General features: G+C 35.0%; 1 protein-coding gene across 3 annotated transcripts in view; it reads right to left on the bottom strand.

Annotated features, from left to right (window-relative positions):
• Positions 1 to 7,500, bottom strand: part of LOC135223691 (uncharacterized) — a 44,739-nt gene that overhangs the window by 36,747 nt on the left and 492 nt on the right. The window lies entirely within an intron of this gene.

Here is a 7,500-nt window from a genome sequence, read left to right as displayed (position 1 = left end):
ACTTAATACAGTCTTTGAATTTGTTTTTTACTTCCAACAAATACTTCATTTTGATCAGTAACGCTGAAATGACTATGTAACTTCGATAATTTGTGTGCAAGATAAAATAAAAAAATACGCATTATATAGTATTTACCATTTAATTTTCAAAACATATAAATGAAAGTATTCACGTACGTATGAGTGTATCTGTATAGTGTATGTTTTCTAAACTCATGCTTCAAGGACTGTCAATTAGTTAATGGATTTCACCGATTCAGACATCGTATTCTGATTCCCTTTGCGGGTATTCGAATTATTCCTACATTTCAGTGTTACCAGTAATACCTCTTTCTCCATCTTGTTTTCGTCTGGCCTGGGCTAGAAAAGCCCAGTAGGCTACCCGTCCCATAGGCTATTGATCTTCAAGAATCCATATGACTTCACCGATTTGGAATCAATTACTTTCTTTCCTAAGCAGTATCTTTCCTGGGTATAGAACTACTATCAGTAAAGCCAGCCAAGAAAAGGCATAAAACATTCAAGAAAAATAAATTGCGTGATAGGGTTATCTGGTCAGATTTTTCCTTACACATGAAAAGCTCGTTTTGGCCTACATTCGTTATAGAGCATAAAAGTATATAAAAAGTTTACAATACTGCTCTGCAGATTCGTGAACTTGCGGTCGAACGGAGATTGTGTGAGGCACATTAGCAGACCTCTTTAAACAAAAACGAATAATTTCTAAAAAAAAAGAACAAATGTACACAAGACAAATTCTACTCCACTCTGTATTCACACTGCAACAAGAAGAGACTTAATTTTACTGGTTATTTTGTGTCCAACCATCGTTGTACTACGTGGTACGTAAAACAGAATGTACAAAAACCACGGTCTGACAAAAACCTACTCATAACTCTCGATTCACTCTCTATAAAGAGCTCTAATTTACTAAAATAATCATGCCTCTCGAATACTACATATACTCTATATATGCATCAATGCATGGTTCATTAAGTTCAGATTCACATCATCATTTCTCTTTTAAAACAACGGATTTAACGCTGAACAAAAATATTTGGAATTTTTTATTTTTATTTTACAATGGAATACGATATGATTTACGTTCTAAGGGCTTCATAGCTATGATCATCCAGGCTGAGGCCGAATTGATGTATGAATATTCAAAATGACTTATTATATTATATGTATAAATGTACATAATGGAGTTTTATATATCTAATAACAAGACAATGAAGATAATATTATGAATTTTTTTCTTCTATTTAATGACCATATAAGTGAAACTCATCTGACATTCCCTGAATAAACAAGGTAAAGGGTCACTGTCGTCTGTAAAAAAAAAAAAAAAAAAAAATGAGTAAATAAAAAGCTTGCCATTAGAGGAGTCTTCAAAAAGTATGACTAGCAAACTTCAGAGGAAAGGGAGAAAAGAAAGGGGTCGTTCTTAAAGGGGGGGAATCGTAGGGGGTTGTTGAGAACGACGCTCCACTTTCCTTCGGCAGATGTTACGTTCAGTGTTGCCTTTGGATGGTCGTCCCTTTTACTCGACATACAGACCTAAAATGACCGCAAAACAACCGCTCAAATAAGTTATTCGTTGCTGGATTGTGTGACCAGGCTTTACATAAGTGAAGGTAAAGCAATTACATGCCTTATCCAAACTCTTCCTGGTCATACTAATGAGAAAGGGGCAATAAAATACCGAAAAATTACAAAATGTTGCAAAAACAAGTTGGTATCACAGCATTGCTACTTTCTCATAATGTTCTATACGAGGACGTCTTCGTTTTTTAAGCCATTATTTTTTTCTGTACTTCATGAAAAAAGATTTCACAAAGAATTACGAGCTTGAGCTTAAGCTTATATATTGTATATATATATATAATATATATATATATATATAGTATATTGATATATATATATAGATATATATTATATATATATAGTTTAGTAGTTTAGTCACCTAAACACCTAACTTTTTTATACTCAAATATTAAGCAAGAAATATCTCTTCATATCTAATTCACTTCAACTTGAGAATAACTTACCCTCCATGTGAATTATAACTAATAAGTTGCAGCTGGCCGATCATAATTCCAACCTGTGCCTTTTGTTTAGATGCTGTGATGGACTATTATGTCGATTTGTCCGCTCTAAGGGCAGTTGAATTTATTAGTTATCAATTTTAGGTTAAATTATTCCCCAGTTAAAGCGAATTCGATATCAAGTGATATTTGTCAATACAATTATATATTTTCAAATAGCTTTATATAGAATTCACAATATAACAACAACATCTGCAGGACTACCAAATCACGGAAAACATCACTACATTTAAGTATACTAAGAATAATTTCCCTTGAATATGCATTTACTATAAAATTATGAGACACGAAGTTTAGCTGTGTATCCTGCAAACAATTCTCGAAAAAAAAAAATTAACCAGTAAATTACAACCACAAGGTTTATAACAATCTGCACAAGTTATAACTAAGAGTTGTCCTATATCCAAAAACTGTCAATGAAACGCATCTGAGTCATTCGACCTAAGCGACCTATTAAATACTGGCCAGAGGGATGCAATAGCTACACGAGCCGATCATTCACCGAACTCTTGCATACAGTACCTCTTAAAGATACCTGTGATAACAAGAGAAGTAAACACAAAGCGCGAATCAAGAACCGCCCGAGGAGACAGTGGAAATGTGGGTTAAGTGGACAGCCCCGAAGCGCCAGACTAGACTCGCAGCTCCTGTCCAAGTGATTCACTCCACCTGCTGATTAACGAAGATTCCAAGCGCTCTTACACTGCAGTGAAGGCTGAGATGTACCTCGGAATATTCTTGCTTTTAACCGAAGCAGCAACAAGAGTCCCAGATTGTGTGCAAATGGATGGGTATGAGGCTTGCAAATACATTCTCATTGAAAATCATAATGATGGAAACCATGTGTCTTGCAACCTCATCAATGTGTGCATTTCAGTGAATAAATGGTCTGGGTAATGTCTTTCAACCTCATCCCCCTTATGAAATTACCAATTCACTGCGGAAAACAACCAGCGTCAAAGTTTTTGCATTATGACACATTTTATACTACCATTACTGAATAATCACAGCATATGGCATCTAAGGGTAGTGATATACTGCTACATTGTTAAGCCATAAATGCATGTGACCTCTGCCTAAACAATAGACTGTTTCTGGAATGAAGACGTATTACGAATTTACTTTTAATAGTTCGACGATTCGTTCTAAAATCAACGCGTCTCATTTCTTAAGAAATAACCCTTAAACAGACGACATTCCTTTGCTGTTAAAATAATCACTCATCTGTTTTCAACAGCATTTGTTCTCCTTTCTTAAATTCTATCCACTTAATTTACGTAACTATTTCTTTCCAAGTTCCGGATATCTACACTTAAACTGTAACCACCCAACCCACTCCCGTTAACGCGCACCTGACCAATTCAGCTACGCCTCAGGAGATGTGTGACATTCTAATTATTCTCGTGACGGGTTACGGAGAGGGGAAAGCTTGTAAAATGAGGCACCTAAAGAGAGGAGAGAGAGAAGAAAGAGAGACGAGAGAGAGAGCGAGAGAGGAGACAGAGAAGAGAAGAGGAGAGAGAGAGAGAGAGAGAGAGAGAGAGAGGTGGGGGGGGGTTATTTCGATGGCTAAATTTCTACGATTTATTCTGGTTATTTCTTTTTATCTGTTTTCTTTATCTGTTTCATAAGGTAAGTTCGGGATGTCAAATTAGGTGAGAAACAATCGTAAGCTTTATTTCCTTTGTGTCACTGCCATATACCGCAATAATAAAAGAATTGAGATTTTTGTGCAAAATGTTAATTATATAATTTATATATATATAATATATATAATATATATCTATATATATATATATATATATATATATTATACGTAAAATCGTTTTACTGTAAAAACCAGGTTATGAGCAAACACTGTCCTTACTGCGCCCAACACCTTACTCTAATCTCTTCTGGCTGCTATAGGAGGTTTGCAAAGTTATGGTATAGCAGTAACGTTTATTATTTAAATAATTTTTAACTTCATATTTTCAAGACAGGAAACACTTGATATCTGGCCCTCGTGGGTCACGAATTGCGTACATCACATGGAAACTACACTTTTTGATAAAGAGTTCATTTGCAAAGGTGTATACAACATTTTCCGTTTTTAAGTTATAGAATGTTTACAACAATTGATGCGTACACATTAATGGAACCTATTTCTTATGAACAATTACCAGAAAATATCTGTTGTATCATTCCATCCTCAAGTATCAGAAGTTTTCAGCTTTTTACATAACAGCCATCTTCGTTCGGTTATTTCAGTTTATATCTCCTCCCAAGGAACTCGTGGACCTTTCCCCTGAAATTATCGCCATTATTCCGTTTATCCCGTATTATGTTTGTCCAAAGCAAGAAGTTCGTTTTATGCTAGTGTAAGGTATTGGCGAGAGTGGCATATGGTGTCACATTTAGTAAACTATTAATTCATTGCCAAGTAAGTATAAGCTGTGGGCATTTCGAGGACTGAAGTGCACTAACCTCTCACAAGAATCGAGTCCGAGTATATACTTTTTGTTTAGCTTGTTGAATTTTCATTTATCCCTCATATTCAATAATTTCACTTCTCTTGTACGACTAACAATAGGTTAGTATTAGAGAGTTAACACGTTGGGTATCTAGTTTCAAACTCAGGTACTTATCGGGGTATTTGCTTTACAAAACCTCACATACCAAGACTTTGACGGTAAACCATCAGACACCTCTCTACTTCGATACGCATAATCGTCAGATTTATGTTTTAGTGTTTCTTCTCGTCTGATATCTTTTTCATTTATTCACTTTCCTTTCTCTATGATTAATTAGGACGCTCTGACAGGTGCCATCCCGCCATTTATACAGATCACCAGATACTGCCGAATTCACGCGGAAAACAATCAAAAAGTTAATATAATATATATATATATATATTATTATATTTTAATATATAATATATATATATAGATATATATAAAATAAATAAAAATAAAGTTAAAATCTTCACAAAATATGGCGAACGAGGATACCATAGTTAATTTTAAAACGGAAACCCACATTATGAAAAAAAATATATGAAAAAAGCAATGTGGTAACTTGGGTGACGGTGGTTAGCTATTGTAGCAATCTTCCCCTGACCTTGGAGTCTCCTCTGGTTGGGGAATAAGCCTAAAAGCAGGGGGTCATCGCTTTTTGAGGATGAGCAACAGGATTTGAGAAGACAAATCGCTCTTCTAAATATATAGATGTATATATATACATATTATATGTGTATGTACACACACACACATATAATATTATATACTATATATATATATATATATATATATATATATATATATATATATATATATATATATATATATATAATATATATATTGGTCCCGTGGTGTCAGAAATATATAGGTAGAAAGAAGTAGATAAGGTATAAAATCTACAAAGAGCTCTCATCAATAGAGATAACATGAAAAGCTAAATCACACTGGCAAATTAAGACGTCAATCAGATCCTGTTATCCAAATGTATCATTAATAAGTATCTTTTAAAAGTTAAAACGTTAGATGACGGAACGAGAATGTTAAGGACATTCTCTTCTTCACTTCTGTTATCATCAGTTTCCAAGAAGAAAGCGCAAAGCGGAAGCAGTTAGCGAACCATTCAAATTTCATTTGGAAGATGTTTTCAGTCGCACAAGACTTCGTAGTTTTTCATATTGTGCCATGCATTACTTTAAATCGTCCTTAGCAAGCATAAATTAGTAGAGAGAGAGAGAGAGAGAGAGAGAGAGAGAGAGAGAGACCGAGTAGATGGAGAGAGACGAGAGACGAAGGGAGGGAGAGAGAGAGAGAGAGCGCGTCTTGATCCATAGGGCCGAGACGATTCTATATAATCTAAATGACACAATCCTGAACACCAAGTCTACCAAGCCTCTTATATTCACCCAGATGACACAACAGTGTGAGTCAAGCGAACGAAACGGGGCTTGTTTGACGACTGTCATTACAGAATCCTTTGACCTTTCCATGAGAGAGAGAGAGAGGTGTAAATGACCCGAAGTGTTCAAATATGTCAGTGATGAAACGAAAGGTCAAATGACTTGACATATACAAATATACAAACTTTTTCCTTTGAATGCTATCTTTTTGGCATTTCAGACATATTAGCAAATACCTAAGATAACCAGAGTGTTTTCATCCTAGAATATTTTGGCAAAATGGCCAGTTAAAAAATTCTGTATATAATTGAAAACGGAATTGTTGAACCACACATTTTTCATTCCATATTTTTCAGAATAATGGCCGAAAAGAAGTTGGGACAGTTTTCTTTTTTTAAGATTGATTTCGCAAAAAGCATAGTTTTCCAGAAAAAATACAAAACAAGGAGCAACTGATGCAACCAAATTTGTTTTCAGCCATATTATTCTTTTGTAAGAACTGCCCGAATGGTTTCCAAGGAACATCAAAAGAAATATTTTGTCTCATGTTGCCTATACCCAATCTGTGAAGAGTAACCTATACCAACCCAACACAAAAGACGAAAAAAGAAAAAGTGCCCAGGTTCCGAAGACTAAAGACGGAAAGAGCTGTGTTGGTGAAAACAAGTGAAGTAGTTAAACGGCATGTGTTGCAAGCATACCGAGAACAGCAATATATACTCAACAGTCAAACTAATAGTAGTAATAATACCAACAATTGGCTTCGTCGGTCCATATGTATCGTCAGGCATATCACATATTCGCCGCTCGTCATTCTGATTTTCTGACTAATCATTAATTATTTCCCGTGAACGCGAAGCTCAAGTGATGTCAAGATATTGTTAAGAGTTATCCTTCAATTACAGCTCGGTAATTTACATGCAATCAGACGGAATCTTCCCATGATATCGTCACGTAATTGAGTGTTATTAAATGGCAGGCTGGATAAAGGTGTTACGTAGCCTGGAAATGGTTTACATAACGTTCTTTGAAAAAGATATTGCCAAAAAAAAATAATAATAATAACCTGTCATTCAAACATCACTGATGATGAAGGGCTGACCAAAACGGGAAAAGTAGCAGTGTACTACAATCATTCAATGGCTAACATAATTACCAGAAATAGGTCTAACGAAATTTTGAAGATTGTAACTTAAATTTTGATTATCTTTCCTAGATAGTGACCCCCAAGGGTTTCAATGCGGTATGTAGCTATTCACTTTTGCGGCGTTTTTAATACAATTACGTTGCGGATGACCGTAAAATCATAAACATAAGACTGTAAATATCATAGAAATACTGACTACCGAAGTAAAATTAGTCCTAGATAACGAACGTTGCTGGGGTTCACTATCTAGGAAAGATCCAATTTTGATTGGCAAAGCTAACGACATCTTGGGTTTAAATGTATTTTCTCCTGATGAGAAAAAATGATAATGTGGGGACGGGGCCAAATCT

Source organism: Macrobrachium nipponense, chromosome 20 (genome assembly GCF_015104395.2).
Source record: "Macrobrachium nipponense isolate FS-2020 chromosome 20, ASM1510439v2, whole genome shotgun sequence".
NCBI lineage: Eukaryota > Metazoa > Arthropoda > Malacostraca > Decapoda > Palaemonidae > Macrobrachium > Macrobrachium nipponense.
The sequence above is the reverse complement of the archived record's forward strand: the minus strand, read 5'-3'. Positions and strand labels throughout refer to the sequence as shown.